General features: G+C 44.4%; 1 protein-coding gene across 6 annotated transcripts in view; it reads right to left on the bottom strand.

Annotated features, from left to right (window-relative positions):
* The window catches only part of HIC2 (HIC ZBTB transcriptional repressor 2), a 101,450-nt gene extending 86,493 nt beyond the window's left edge, over window positions 1-14,957 (bottom strand). For 2 of the 6 annotated variants that reach the window (XR_010562204.1, XM_065417804.1), the window contains exons 1-3: window positions 14,623-14,957; window positions 7,351-7,575; window positions 6,380-6,655 (exon numbers count right to left, since the gene is read on the bottom strand). The gene's annotated coding sequence lies outside the window, so the exon portion shown is untranslated. Of the gene's footprint in view, window positions 1-4,776; window positions 5,169-5,804; window positions 6,174-6,379; window positions 7,274-7,350; window positions 7,576-14,622 lie in introns of those variants that run through there. The other 4 variants (XR_010562206.1, XR_010562205.1, XM_065417806.1 and 1 more) reach the window with 4 other exon arrangements.
* Between the last annotated feature and the right edge of the window lie 1,384 nt (window positions 14,958-16,341).

Raw genomic sequence — 16,341 nt, forward strand, 5'->3', positions numbered from 1 at the left:
TCTAGGACAAAACCCTGAAATACGTGTCCAGGTGGAAGAGTCATGTCTTATCTCAAACCTCTAAACTGTGGCCTGAGGCCAACTGGTCAAAGAAGAAAATGTGCATAGGGTTAGGACTCAAACATGCCTTCCCTAAACTATCCCCTGCAAGTTGTAAACTGAAGTGTTTGAGCCAGTCCCACTGCTAGAAAGAGGAGGTAGAGGGTGCCGCTTCTCCAACTGCCCCCACCCCTTCCTCTGCAGCCTCATGAGCAGCTGTAATGTCAAAATGGAATACCCTGCATGGGCAGCTGCCCCTTTCCTGTTGCAGCTCCCCCGCTGCGGCACAGGGGAGGGAGAAGAGTGGCTCCGGCTCTACTATCTGCTTCCTGGCTAGGCTCTGGGAGAAAGGAGGTGAGCAGGTCTGAGCTTAGCTGCCTCTGTCTGAGCATAGGGGCACACCTAGCAAGGGTGTTCCCCTCCCCGATAAAGGACAGCCCGGAAAGCAGCAGGGTGGGAGGAGTGGGGACTGAAGTAAGAGAAGCTGAGAACCCACACCCAGTGAAGGCTCTCCAATGCTCGGCCCCAGCCCCAATGTGCTCCAGGCACATGCCCCTCCTCACTTCCTGCACTAGGGACTATGGCAGCTCCACACCTGTTGGAGGCTCCTTCACATTTTGAGAGAATCTCCAGCAGGAGGCTTGCAGGTGGTTTCCATCCCCTTTACGGAGCACAGGGAGCAGAATAGGACCGAGAATCTGTCCCAAACTATCAACTGTGACCCAGGGACCATTTTGAAATAGTATCTTCAGCCCCTGGTCCAAAAGACTGGACCACACCGAGTGTCAGTTCCAAAGTAGGAAAAGTTGACCTGACTTTTGCCTTGGTGACCTACAGAGCATTCACATATGTCTCTGTAGTGCTTTTTCCAATTGTAATTATCCATTTTACAACTGGAGTAATCATCACAGAAAATAAATGGTCTCGCTCAAGGCCTTCCAAGGAACCAGTGAGAGAACCAGGCCTTTGCCAAGAGCCCTCTGCATAAGTCACACACACACAAATATCCACCAGCAGTTCTCTGTCGCTCAACGGCTACAATGTCTCCACTCCTTGGACCTGATTGTGCAAGCCCTTACGCCAGCAGAGTCACACGGACTTCCAGAGAAGTGCCCAAACGTTCTATCTTGCACCTATCTGAGCGTTTGGATTGCAAGTGCCTTAAGCCAGGAAGGTGGCCTGGTTTTTGAGTACATTCTATCAGCTGCGAAGTGCTCTACATCCATTTGTGGCACTAAGAGCAACTCTACACTCCATCATATGCTCATAGGGGCTTTTTCCACTGAACATTTAGCTCTGACCAACAACTAGTTTGCACTAATTAACCGATGTCTTTATTTTACTGCAAAAGTTGTGTGTTCATATTACCACTTGTTTAATATCTATATGGCACAGCAGTGAAGTCAGTGCAATGCCAGGATACCCTTCAGGCCTTGGCATTCCCTCCTGCTGGAAGATTTAAGAAGAGTGGGAACTGAAAGTTTTTCTAGCACAAACATGCCCAATTAGTTTCCAATCATTTAGATTAAATTTAGCAGAGACGGGGTTCTCTCTCCTGGCCAACACAAATCACTCCTCCCCCACCTCGTGAGGCACAGATCAGTGTGGGGGTGGGGCAATAACATGGCACGTCGTGTAGCAGTTCTTATGGGGTGGGAGGGGGGGGCACTTTCTGAAACTTCCCTTGAATTGCTGCATGCCACAAAGGACAGCTGCTACCTTCTCACTTACAAAAAACGTGACCTCAGCCAATCAATCTACAGCCCTGGGGCTGAAAGATACCCTCTTACTCACCACTTTGACTGGCCAAACCTATTGAAATAATGCAGCTTTTCTCTCAACCTCAAACAGGCATGTGCATTGCTATTGCTTCAAGAGGTTCTGGAGGAGGGCAGGGAGAGGAGAGAGAGAGGGTGCAGATCAAGCAGTTTCAGACAGACAGACACAGCGTGGGTCTATGTACTATCAGTGAGGAGACAAAGGCGAGTCAGCAAATATTTTGAATATCAGAACAACTACACATCAGTAAACCTGCTTGGACTTATCTGGACTCCTGTCCCTTCTCTCTTGTCTAACCAGTTCACTAAGAGTGGGGGAGAACCCCCAAGCCTCTGACACATACTACTGGATGTGCTGGGCAGATTTAGTACACTGCCATCAGTAAAGTCGGGCTCTGCCACGGATGCAGCTAGTTTCCCTGCCATTAGAGGGGGGATATCCTGGGTGGATTTGGTTTCTCAGGACTCTGTTGGATGAGGTTATGTTTCACAAAACCCTACTCGCATGGTTCAGATACAGATCCCACTCATCTGAATCCCTCAGATTCCGGGAGGGGAAAGGAGTCAGAAAAGATTGGTTAAGTGTTTCAGTTTAGTTTGCTCTACGTGGGGAGGAAATATGGTTGTGTGGTTAAGGCCCTGGGTTCTATTCTTGGCTCGGCCATTGGCGCACTCTGTGACCTTGAGAAAAATCACACAATCGCCATATTTCAGATCTGGAAATGCAGGCACAGAGGGGTTAGCACCATCAAGCCGACAGTTATGAGGCTTAACTGTTTATAAAGCACTTTCAGATCTTTACTTATCCTTATAGCATTTCCATCCAGTCTGCCACTTCCAACCTGTAACCACCACTGTTTTAATGTAAAGCTACTGTATATATTCCTTTTCCCACAGCCTACAGTAGCTGGTCACACCCCTGAAACAGCTTTCCATTTAACAAACTGCTTCCCACTGCAGTAGTACTGCAAGTTCGAACTTTTTTCCTTAATAACCAGCTCTCCATGTAGATATGGGCAACTGAACCAGAAGTGTTAAGCCTGAAATAATCAGGCAGTTTTCACCAGAAGAACTTAGACAATGGCAGCAGCTATTACTACTTTCCTTTCATAAAACATGAAGGAAAGCCAAGGAGGTCATCTAGCCCATCTTTCAAATATCATGCCCATTATACAGATGGAGAAACAGAGGGGTAAGTGACTTTCCCAAAATTACACAGCCAGTCAGTGGCAAAGGAATCATTACACCCATGCCTTTGTTTTAGCCACTAAACCAGGGATTCTCAGACTCTTTCCATACTGTGTACTGCAAGTTAACAATGAGATCTCCTTGTAGCCTTCCAAGCACAGACCACCTTGCCTCTAACTGGTAACTGAGTAACAGCACTACAGCAACTGCTGACATTTAATAACTGGAAATTACAAGTGCCAGCACCAAGTGACCAGCCAGCTATCTACAACCCACTATCAAGTAGTCCACAGACCACAGTTTGGGAAATTCTGCATTAGACCATGCTCTTTCCTTTTCAATGAGTCCCACCCATTACAACAGGCCAGGATTTTCAAACACCTCCGCAACTTGGATGGATGCAGAGCGCAACACGCATTAAACTGCTCTTCTTGGAGTTCGCTTAAGAATGCTGCCAACTTGTAAACAGTAGAGTCAGTTTTGCTGCCAATACAATTTTGACCTAGAGCAAACGGAAGTGCTTTTCCAAGAATCTCTAAGGCTGTTGAGTCACGCAGTACGCTGGCACTGGACCACGTAACCCAAGAGGGGAAAAACAAAAACAAGAGAAGAAACCACTCCTAGCAGAGGTTAAAGGGGGACAGATGACTGCTTTCAAATTATTCGGGGACATTTCCAGGAAGAAGTAGGTGGTGCAAGAGAGTCTTTCCAAAGAGCTATTCGCCACAGGGGAACAAAATCTCATTCATATTTTCATCATTGTGGTAAGGTTAAGCAAGTAGATTTGATACTCAGGATGGTAAATGTTTACGATATTTTGCAACACTGATTTAATAACCATACAACAGAGCCTAACAAGCACAACTTGCAAGAGGCCTGTATATCAAGTGCTTCACCCACAGCATGTTTTGCATAACATAATTGACTTAGCCCTTTAGGATGCATCAATAGTTTAGAGGTTTTTTTAAAGATTATTATTTGTATTATGGTGGCTCCTAAAGGCCCCCAACTCAGGTCAGGGTCCCAATGTGACAAGATATAGTAAGAGACAGTCCCTCCTCCAGAGGGCTGAGAGCTAAATAGACAAAGGACATCATCCCCATTTTACAGATGGGGAACTGAGGCAGAGAGAAATTAAGTGACTTGCCCTCGGTCACACACGGAGTCTGTGGCAGGGCCACAAACCAAATCCAGATCTCCCAAGTCCCAATCAAGACCATCCAAAGAAGTTGACATACAAGCCAGTGGTGCATTCATATGCACCAACTCAGGGCAGAACAAGGTTCCCCACCCCCCCTTTTTAAATGAACAATGTCAGACCATTTATTAAACCAACTCAGCAGTTTTAAGGAGAATCTTCAGCTTTGGGAAACTTGGGTATAACTGGATTTCAGGTCACAAGTGAAATTACTTTCAAACTAGTCCTAGCAGACATCAGTCTATGAACCTCACAAAGCTACAACACAACTGGCAGTCTCCGACAAAAGGAAACCTTTTCAGGACATCACCCACAGGTCAGGATTGAAATATACGAGCAGAGCTCTGAAAATGCGTATGGGGGGGAAAGTGAATGGCTACATTCTCTGCGTCATACAGACATTGGGAGGCATGGGCCCTGCCCCAAAGCACTTACAGATTTTTCTTTGAAAACGAGGTTGTGTCGGGTCAGCAATATCAAAGAGTATCAAGAGCTTTCGATCTCCTCTGAAAATGGACAACAGGTTTTTTTCAAGAGACTCAAAGAGTTTAATTCAAATAATTCCCCACAAACACGGCTTTGAACTCTTTATTGTACAAAAGGAAAGATTTCACAGGGTCACACAAAACTCAAGAGACAGGCCAGTGGCATATTGACAGCACATGGAAAGACTAGAATAAGCATGATGATTTTAGTCCTGTATGACAGCATCTTCTTGTGGCATAATGAAGACTGGATCCATGCACAATGAATGCTGCTTTTAAGAAGCTACAAACGTACATTTCATGAGTGAGAATTTTCTGCATACCTAAGCAGGTGAAGGCAACCTAGGGGTGAGATGGGCTTGCAAAACGTCAAGCAGCACAGTAAATTAACTTCTGTGATGCAGCATTTCCAATGGCCACCATATCATGCATCACTTTTAAAATCCAGAGTCGTAAAAGCAAAGGGAAACAAGGAGACGTCTATGGCCAACAGAGTTAAGGACAATAAGGAGTTTTTTAAAGTATGTTAGAAACAAAAAGAATCCAAACAATGGTATTGTCCACTTGTGGAAATGATAGAATTATCAATAATAATGCAGAAAAGGCAGAAGTGTTCAATAAGTATTTCTGTTCTGCATTCAGGGGGAAAACAAAAACAAAAAAAACCCAGATAATGTAGTCATATCATCGGACGACACTCTTTCCATTGCACTAGTATCTCAGGAGGACATTAAACAGCAGCCACTAAGGGGACAGAACCCTCTCTTTCACCAACAGAAATTGGTCCAATAAAATATATTACCTCCCCCACCATGTCTCTCTCACATCCTGGGATCCACACAGCTGCAATGCTGCAAACAGCAGCTATTAAAGTTAGACCTCTTTAAATCAGCAGATTCAGATAATTTGCATCTAAGAATTTTAAAAGAGCTGGCTGAGGAGCTTGCTGGACGGTTAATGTTTGATTTTCAGTAAGTTGTGGAATACTGGGGAATTTCAAAAGACTGGAGGAAAGCTAATGTGACAATATTTAAGAAGGGTAAGCTGCATGATGTGAGTAATTATAGGTCTTTCAGTCGGATATTGATCCTGGGCAAGATAGTGGAGACACTGATATGGGACTAGATTAATTAAGAATTAAAGGGGTGATAATATTGTTAATGCCACATGGGTTTGTGGAAAACAGAGCCCATCAAATTAACTTGATTTTTTTTTTTTTATGAGATTACAAGTTTGGTTGATAAAGGTAATAGTGTTGATGTAATCTACTTAGACTTCTGTAAGACATTTGGTATAGCACAACATTTTGATTAAAAAACTAGAAAGATATCAAATTAACATGGCACATGTTAAATAGATTAAAAACTGGCTAACTGATTGATCTTAAAATAACTAGACAGGGAATCGCCATTGAGGAGGTGTTTCTGGAGGTTTCTCCAGTGAGCAGTACTTGGCCCTCATCTGTATAACATTTTTATGAGTGACCTGGAAGAAAATAAAATCATCACTGATAAAGTTTGAAGATATTATAAAAATGAGGGGAGTGGTAAATAATGAAGAGGACAGGTCACTGAGAGCGATCTGGTTCGCTTGGTAAACTGAGTGCAACCAAACGATGTATTTTAATATGGCTACATGTAAAAAGTATGTATCTAAGAAAGTATGTAACAAAGAACATAGGCCATACTTACAAGATGGGAAACTCTCTCCAGGGAAGCAGTCACTCAGAATAAGATGTGGAGGGACATGGTGGATAATCAGCTGAACATGAGCTCCCAATGCAATGCTGTGACCAAAAGGGCTAATGAAATTCATGGATACATAAATAGGAGAACCTCGAGTAGGAGCAGAGAGGTTTTCTCCTCTGTATTTGGCACTGGTGCAACCACTGGTGGAATACTGTGTCCAGTTCTGGTGTCCAAAATTCAAGGAGGATGTTGATAAATTGGAGAGGGTTCCAGGAAGAGCTATGAGGACGATTAAAGTATTAGAAAACCTGCCTTATAGTGACCGATTGAGCTTCTTGAGTCTACTTAGCTAAACAAAGAGGGAGTTAATAGGTGACTTGGCTACAGTCTATAAGTACTGTATGTACATAGGGAACAAATATTTAATAATGGGCTCTTCAATCTAGCAGAGGAAGGTGTAACACAATTCAATGCTGGAAGCTGAAGCTAGACTAATTCAGACTGCAAATAAGACACTTTTATTTTAAACCAAGGAGGATAATTAACCATTGGAACAATTTACCAAGGTTCATGGTGGATTCTCCACCATGGACAATTTTTAAATCAAGATTGGATGTTTTTCTAAAACATCTGCTCTAGGTATTATTTTGGGGAAGTTCTATGGCCTGTGTTCTACACAAGGTCAGACAAGATGACCACAATGGTCCCTTCTGGCCTTGGAATATAAGAAGAGCTGCTTTGGTTTGATAAGTTCATGTACTATTGAAAGTTACCCCTTCTCCCTTTACCCAAGAGACTGAAGGACAGATAATGCCTCAGGCCAGCCTGCTAAAGTGCAATGCTTTCTACCTCTCTCAGCCAGAGGATGAGCTAGGGCAACAGTGGAAAGTTTTTAAACCCTAGTCCTGCCAGACGACACCTGCTTTAGCTAATGGGTCGAATCATACCTAGCTCTTGGACAGCACTATCAATACCTCTCAAAGCTTTCTGCAAAGGAAGGAAAAAGCGAATAATGATGCATCCCAGTTTTGGGTCCAGTGGTATTAGGAAAATGATCCACTGATGACAATGGTTTTCAGAAGTGGACTTCCTGCTTTTCTGTAAACAGTTTTCAACGCCAGCTGAATTGCCAGAGTAGGGAGACAGAATGCATCAGTATCTCCATCATGCTGACTGTTGAGCCTGGTAGAACATCAACTCTGTAACAGAAAGTGTGATGGAGATGAACAGTTTGTTCCATCTATGCTAACAATAGAAACCCTTTCAGCATTGGCTGAAGCGGCCCCATTTCTGACTACCATTTTCTACAACAGGTCTGTTCACTAGCAGAGACAGGGCCTTCGGCTCTCAGGTTACAATTTTAGTTACTATGTAAGTGCAGCCTTGTCCCTTCAAGTCCTGCAACATGCACATCAGGCAACCTGAAATATAAGAGATGTAGGCTTAGGTAAGTCAGATTCCCCACTGCTTTCCAAACTTTTTCAATAACTCAGATCTGCAAGTAAAGCCCTTGTTTGGGATCAGCAATTACCAGGATCACTCTCCACCCCTTCATCCTTAAACAATACAGGCTCTAGGAAGGCACGAGGGTTGTCATTTCAATAATGCAAAACCCTGTTGCTTGCACTCCAGAACAGCTGACTTCAAGTGCATAGTAGGCTGTGCTCATTAACAAAATAGGAAATCTGATATATAGAAAGAAAACACTGGGGATTAATCCTGGATTGCAGTTTGTGGCCAACACTGGGCCTTCATCCAAACACCGATGACAAGGAGCGAAGTTTTCTCCCACCTGTCACTTAAAGCAGGTACAATTATTGCAGTGTTGTAGTCTCTCTCCTACAGCTATTGTAACAATCAGTTTTATATCAGTTTCACATTCATGATGACCTCATTATTTTTTTCTTGTTTTGCCAACAACCAGCAATGGAGGGTGAATTTTCCTTCCACAAAATTGCAAATAAAAAGTGACTAACTCTTACAAATTTTGACAGCTAGCTTCTAATGCACACACTCTTCAGGGAAAATATTCTGGTCTTCAAATTGGCATTCTGGTGGAAGTTTGATGGGCCAATTTAACAGGAAAATGCAACTTGAAAGAATATTTTGAGGCAGATTTTGAACTACTCCAGGCAGAAGAAAAAATAATTACATGTACCATTGCGGCAGCTTAAAGTAGTTGCTTTAGCACCGAAGCTGCAGTGCAGGAGACAGAAATCTCTATTGCAATGCACTATCCCTGCCATGGAGAGTGTATTGTAAACTCACTTAAGCAGCCTCAGTGATACATACAGTCAGTCATTTTCAATCACAGCCAACCCAACAGGGAAGGCTTTTTAAGTATTTTTTTTTTAAAATAGTCTTCTGCTTGTGGTTGGGCCAGGACTCTAGTGTTGTAAGCAATTCCACAGCTGAGCCCTGTTAATTTTTCTCCAAGCCCAGCAGGGTAGGCATGTCCATTGATGCTGAAATGGTCCCCCTTCTCACTGAGCTTTGCCTGTCACAGAACAGCCTATGTAATGGCTGCATCGCAAATGCAATTCCATTTTCTCCCACTCCGAGACTGTATCTGCTGCTGTGTTGAAACCCAGTGAATCACTTTGTGGCAAGTATTGTTGACTGCCATTAAATCACAAGATGCAGCAGCAGCTTTGGGGTACAATGAATCATTAAGTGACAATAAAGTCCGATTTCACTATTGGACCAAAAGTTTAGTGTCCTATGGTGGGGAAACTGAAAACCATCTTTCTAGCAGTACCAAGACCTGCTATCCATCAAACTCGATGGCAGTGCAAAACACCATAATCAATGCAAATAGGAATTCTGATTCTAAAGCAACTGTGCATCCACTAAAAAGCATTATCATAGAATTATAGAATATCAGGGTTGGAAGGGACCTCGGGAGATCATCTAGTCCAACCCCCTGCTCAAAGCAGGACCAATCCCTAACTAAATCATCCCAGCCAGGGCTTTGTCAAGCCTGACCTTAAAAACCTCTAAGGAAGGACATTCCAACACCTCCCTAGGTAACCCATTCTAGTGCTTCACCACCCTCCTAGTGAATAAGTTTTTCCTAATATCCAACCTAAACCTCCCCCATTGCAACTTGAGACCATTACTCCTTGTTCTGTCATCTGATACCACTGAGAACAGTCTAGATCCATCCTTTTTGGAACCCCCTTTCAGGTAGTTGAAAGCAGCTATCAAAGCCCCCCTCATTCTTCTCTCCTGCAGACTAAACAATCCCAGTTCCCTCAGCCTCTCCTCATAAGTCATGTGCTCCAGCCCCCTAATCATTTTTAGGGTCTTGTGGCACCTTTAAGACTAACAGAAGTATTGGGAGCATAAGCTTTCGTGGGTAAGAACCTCACTTCTTCAGATGCAAGTAATGGAAATCTCCAGAGGCAGGTATAAAATTATACTAAATTATAATTATAAAATTATAATTTTATAATTATATAAATTTTATAATTATAAATTATAAAATTATTATTGGATTTATACCTGCCTCTGGAGATTTCCATTACTTGCATCTGAAGAAGTGAGGTTCTTACCCACGAAAGCTTATGCTCCCAATACTTCTGTTAGTCTTAAAGGTGCCACAGGACCCTCTGTTGCTTTTTACAGATTCAGACTAACACGGCTACCCCTCTGATACTAATCATTTTTGTTGCCCTCCACTGGACTCTTTCCAATTTTTCCACATCCTTCTTGTAATGTGGGGCCCAAAACTGGACACAGTACTCCAGATGAGGCCTCACCAATGTCGAATAGAGGGGAACTATCACGTCCCTCGATTTGCTGGCAATGCCCCTACTTATACAGCCCAAAATGCCGTTAGCTTTCTTGGCAACAAGGGCACACTGTTGACTCTCATCCAGCTTCTCGTCCATTGTAACCCCTAGGTCCTTTTCTGCAGAACTGCTGCCTAGCCACTCTGTCCCTAGTCTGTAGCAGTGCATGGGATTCTTCCGTCCTAAGTGCAGGACTCTGCACTTGTCCTTGTTGAATCTCATCAGATTTCTTTTGGCCCAATCCTCTAATTTGTCTAGGTCCCTCTGTATCCTATCCCTACCCTCCAGCGTATCTACCATTCCTCCCAGGTTAGTGTCATCTGCAAACTTGCTGAGGGTGCAGTCCACGCCATCCTCCAGATCATTAATGAAGATATTGAACAAAACCAGCCCCAGGACCGATCTTTGAGGCACTCCGCTTGATACCAGCTGCCAACTAGACATGGAGCCATTGATCACTACCCGTTGAGCCCGACAATCTAGCCAGCTTTCTATCCACCTTATAGTCCATTCATCCAGCCCATACTTCTTTAACTTGCTGGCAAGAATACTGTGGGAGACTGTACCAAAAACTTTGCTAAAGTCAAGGAATAACACATCCACGGCTTCCCCCTCATCCAGAGAGCCAGTTATCTCGTCATAGAAGGCAATCAGGTTAGTCAGGCATGACTTGCCCTTGGTGAATCTATACTGACTTTTCCTGATCACTTTCCTCTCCTCTAAGTGCTTCAGAATTGATTCCTTGAGGACCTGCTCCATGATTTTTCCATGGTTTTTTTTAATCATATTTCTCTATACCTATTAGCCAGGAGTGTGGGTGGGAATCAAAACAGAGCTATACATTCCATTTTCTACAAGGTCATAAGAATTAGGGCTAGTCTACACTGCCGCGCTAGTTCGGCGGCTGGGGATCGAAGTTCCGAGTTCGATTTATCACGTCTGGTCTGGATGCGATAAATCGAACCAGGAAGTGCTCGCCGTCGACTGTGGTACTCCAGCTCAACGAGAGGAGTACCGCGGAGTCGACGGGGGAGCCTGCCTGCCGCGTGTGGACCGCGTCTGAACCGCGGTAAGTTCGAAGTAAGGTATGTCGAATTCAGCTACGTTATTCACGTAGCTGAATTTGCGTACCTTACTTCGACTTGGGGGGCAAGTGTAGACCAAGCCTTAGTAATATGCAATTTAGGTTTAGCACTACAAGCTTTAAAAATGCTGGAATCTAAGAACTTACAGCAACATCCTCTAGTCAAAATTTGGATATTCAAATCTGATCAGTATTTTTGGATTGCAGTGGCTATTTGGGGGGCTTTTCAATCCATTCCACACCAAAACGGACTAGCAATTAAAAAAAAAAGGGGAGGGGGGGACCATGATACTAATCAAAGTAAATTGAGCCATGCAACCTCCAGGACTGATGCCTGCTCACCCCCTTTATCCTTTCACACATTGGCCTCTGCCAATTCAGTACTGCCACTACAACACACCACGTGATAACAAGTGCTTCAAGCATCTTACGATATTTATTACTATCTACATGTCTATAAGTCATTTTGCACAGCAATGTATGTGGATACTAACATGAGTTATTGCATTAAAGATGTAAATCTCTCCCAGATCTTTGGCAAGAGTTGTTTTTAAAAATGTGGGGAGAGATGCTTTTGTATTTTTTCTTCATTTCACTCAGAATAGAGAGGATAAACTAAGAACGCGTGCTACAGGTTCACACTCGCCACTTACTCCCTTTTGCACCCAACCACACGTAGATCAAGCAATATATTTTAGACCCCAGAGAACAAGGCATTTGTGATTGGTGTCTTTTCCCCACGTTTGACTAGAAAGTAACAAATGTAAGCAGCAGTTTATTCTTAATGCTGACCTCCCCTATAACTAAAATGATATGCCAGTGGCAGGTGGCAAGTTTGAGGGGGGATGGGAGTTGTTTCTTTTCTTTCTTTCTTTTTAATAAATATAACAACAAAGGGCAGCCAGATTTGACCTAATGGGTCAACCATCAAGAGTTAAACTGATTTAAATAATTAGACCTAGAATGTCAGGCACCACCACAAATAATTGCTCCTAATGCTTTTAGGATTAGATTGCTAATGAAAAGGCACAAAAAAGAGGCCACTTGCAGTTGTGGAAATAAGTCAATTTTCCTTTCATATGTCATTTTCTCCAAGCAGAGCTACTGTGATATGATCCTAAGGAGCCATTTATGGTTCTCTCTCCAGAACTGCTGCAGCATAAGCAATAGCTTTAAGTCACAAAAAATTCTGACTGTGCTATTTATATGTACAGTGCATTTATTAAACATAAAAATTCAATATTTGTTCAAAGTTCAGGATGTTTTTCCAGTGAAAACAATTGTTAGGAGTAGCATATTGTTTTCTCCTTTAGTCGGTGTATACATTCAACCAGATTATTCAAATTCAAACAGCATTTTGCAGTATTTTAAGCTTCCTTCAATCAAAAGATAAAACAGTAGTTTTGTAATAAATTATGTTCTTATTGGTTTTTGGCTTCTTGCATGAATATATTCCATACTTAAGTAGTATCCAGTGGGATTTGAGTAGCCCTCTGGTACATACTTGGTTTCATATATAATTCATTAATTTTATGTAGAGCTATACACCCTTACACTCACAGACATTGAATGCAAAGTTACAGCTCCCTCAGTAACAAGAAGTAGCTGTTATTGTGTTTCTAAATTGCAAGTTTTCCTAGCAAAAAGTTTGCAGAAGTTATCAAATCCCAGAGTATATTATAATTTACACAAAAGACTCAAAGCTGCGCCTAAATAAAAGGCTCTCTGCTTGCATTAGCTACACTCGATGCACGGTATCCAGCACTGCTGTAAAATGACCAAATAAGAGCGCCCAGCTGGCAGCACTGATAAAGGGATAAACAGACACGCTGGAAAACCCTCCACCCCTCACTAAGATGCCCACTTCTACGTGGGACAAGTTCAAACAGAAGTAAATTATTGACTTCTCCCCTGTAGCATGGTCACTATCAACTCAGACTGGGTGTTTGCAACACGCCCCGAACTGCAGCGAACATAATGGGCGACTTACGAGAGATCGCCCCGCAGCAGCTGCCGAGCGTGGTCATTTCCCAGGCGCGAGAGATTTTCATTCAGAATTCGGCGGGGGTAAAAGATTGACTCACACTTTTTACAATTCTTATTGATCTGGGAAGAGGGAACCCACGTAAGCCTCGGAGCCCCCATTGAGAAAAAGAAGAGTTCACGGCTTAGCCATGGGGATCCCACCGGGTCTTGCTTTGTAACGGGGGGGGGATATACAGCTGAAGGGGGGCAGAAGCCCCACTCCGTGGAATATACAATGTTACGCTCCGGTCTGATTTAACAGCAGCTTGGCCAGGCTTTAAATCTTTCCCCCAGGTAGCTCGGGGACTAAATGGATGGGGGAGGGCATGCACCGGGAAGCCGGGTCCTAGCGAGCCCCAAACAGTGGGGCTGCGTAGGATCCTCTGCTCCGTCCATTGCATTGGAGACGGTGCAGTCGGTAACAAAAGCCAGAGACACCCCCCTACACACACACACACACACACCGCAGCGGCGGCGGCTCCTCCGTCCCTCCTTGATCTAAGGGCGGTGGGGAGGAGGAGATGGGGCAAAAGTTCAATGCGATCCCACTGAGCGGTAGGGGTGCCTGTTTGGGGGAAGGGGTCAGCGTCAGGGATAGGAACCCTGGCCTCTGGGCTCCAGAGAGCAGCAGGGAAGAAGAACCGAAGCCGGCGATTGCCACCCGTGTCTCGATCTCCCTCCTTAGCGCTCCCCCGGGGAGGTGGGGGGTGGAAATAGGTGGACCGTGGGGAGGGGGGGGTATTCACGGGACCCCCCAGCACAATACAGACAAATGCAAAACACGCCCCCCACCCCAATGCACGGCTCCCTCCCTGCCCAAGAATGGCTCAATCGCTATCTCCAAGCAGGGGGCGGGGAGGGGGTGAGGGCAGCTAGCGACTCCGGGGGCTGCTGGTCCCCCTGGGCTCCTCCAGGCAGCAGCTGCCGCAAGCTTCCCAGTGCCCCCTCCCCCCGAGCGCCAGGCATCGAGCAAAAGGGGCAGCGCACCGGGGGGGGGGGGGCAAAAACTTTCCAGCCGCTGCGACCAAATAGCAACGATTTACCATCCCGAGATCCATCCAAATGCACCCCCTTCCCCGCCCCCTTCCCATGCAGCGGGGGCAGCACATGGGGGGAGAGAGCAGCGGCTGCCAGGCACGGGCACTGCAAGGCAGGGGACACCCCCCACGCCCTGAGCGTGCGCCCCCCTTGCACCCATGCAGTGGGCACATAAAGAGCAGGGGGCAGCAGGGCTGGGCGGAGAGCCCCGAGCAGCAGCAGCTGGGCTGGAGGCTGCCGCGACCGGCCCCCGAACGGGGAGACCCGCGAGCCCCGGACCCTCCACGGCCACTTGGTCTCGTTACCTTTTTTTATTATTATTGCATCGGTAGCAGCAGCTTTGCTCCCCCTTCCCCTTCGGCTCTCGGGCTATACCAGCCTGTTCCTCATCTCACAGCCTTCCTCCCAGCGCCATCTTGCAAGCTTGTGACGTTGGGAGCTGCTCACCCCTGACCCACATTTGAATAGAAGCCAAAATGAAAAAAAAAAGAGGGGGGGAGAAAGAAAGAAAAGAAAAGGAGGAGAGGGGGGAAGAGGGAGAGGGGGAAGAACAAAAAGAAAGAGAAGGAGAGAGAGAAAGGCAACAGCCAAGCAAGTGCTGCGCCAATAACACATCAGCTCCTGCCCTCTTGCCAGCTAGTTTAGTAATAAGCAATTTCCTGCTTTTGCAATAAATGTTGCAGCAGCGGAGCTGGGAGAGAGGGACAGAGGGCTTTGTAATTCCCATTAAAGGACGCAGGCTTCCCCCACCCCCTTCCCCTACCACCCACACCTCCGAATTCAACCCCGCAATCCTCTCACTAGTTTATGGCAATCTAAATATTGCTACCCACGCTCCGATTTTCAGTAATTAAAAAGGCATTTGTGAAGATTATTTTTTTCTCTCCTAGTGAGATCTAGACGGTCTGTAAAAGAATTATAGGGAATATAACCTGTAAATGTGTTCAGATTTTCTTTTTAAAAAATGAGTTTCATGCTGTATGCAAAACCAGAAAAATTTACAATGCAATCTGTATGTTGTTAGTTTATTATTACCATTATTTAAGCACTGCCAGTGTGTTCTGTATCATACAAGATACAAAGAGAGACATAGCCCTTGCCCCAAGGAGTCAATAGGAATTTAAGATTTATTTTATTTATTGGAACTATATTGGAGGGGAAAGTTGTTTGGGATTTACATCCTCAGTCCTGCAAGCACTTACACCTGTTTAATTTTAAGCACAAGAGTAATTCCCTTGAACAAAATGGGACTCAGTGCTTAAATTGACCATGTGCATCATTTATTTTAGGATTAGGGCTTTAATTTTAAAAATGTGAACCGATAGATAAGCTTCAACTTTTCCACATTGAAGAGCATGGCCAGCAACATGCATGTAATGCTGAATAGGAATAATATTTAGTATTACATTTTCAAAATGCTATACAGAACTTAGCTAATTAACCTCTAATAATGAAGCAACATAGATGACCACATATTATGGCAATTAGATATAAGATTATTTTGCTCCCACATAGAAATAATTGGAATATTTGCAAGTGTGAGATAATGTTTTCTTTTTATATGATATGTTATATATTTATTAATAAAGGAGGAAATTATTGTGCCAAGGGGGTTTTGCCTCTAAGAAGCAAAGTCCTCAATATCGCCCAGGACCCAAGTCCCTTTTACATTGGGCAGGGTGATTACGTTAATTAAGTTGATCCTGTAATTTGTAATGTCTCTGAGAATTTGATGGTAGCCCTAGCAATATCAAGTATTTCAGGGTCTTCTTGTGCAGATCCAGGCAGTTAAGCTCCATCATAGCCCCACAGCCTACATTAGCCTTGTCTGATAATAAAGTTCCTTTCATAGTTGTTCACCTGGGGTTCAAAGTTTTTGCCACAGAGGTCTCTCAGTCCCACCATAGAGGGCTGAATAGACAAATAAAGATAAGACAGATCACAACAGAGTGTCAGAAGGGTCTGGACTTGCAGTACTCTCACCATACACTCAGTAAAGAGCAGAAATCCTCAGCAGTGGAGAG

The sequence above is a fragment of the Emys orbicularis genome, chromosome 16, assembly GCF_028017835.1.
Source record: "Emys orbicularis isolate rEmyOrb1 chromosome 16, rEmyOrb1.hap1, whole genome shotgun sequence".
Lineage (NCBI taxonomy): Eukaryota > Metazoa > Chordata > Testudines > Emydidae > Emys > Emys orbicularis.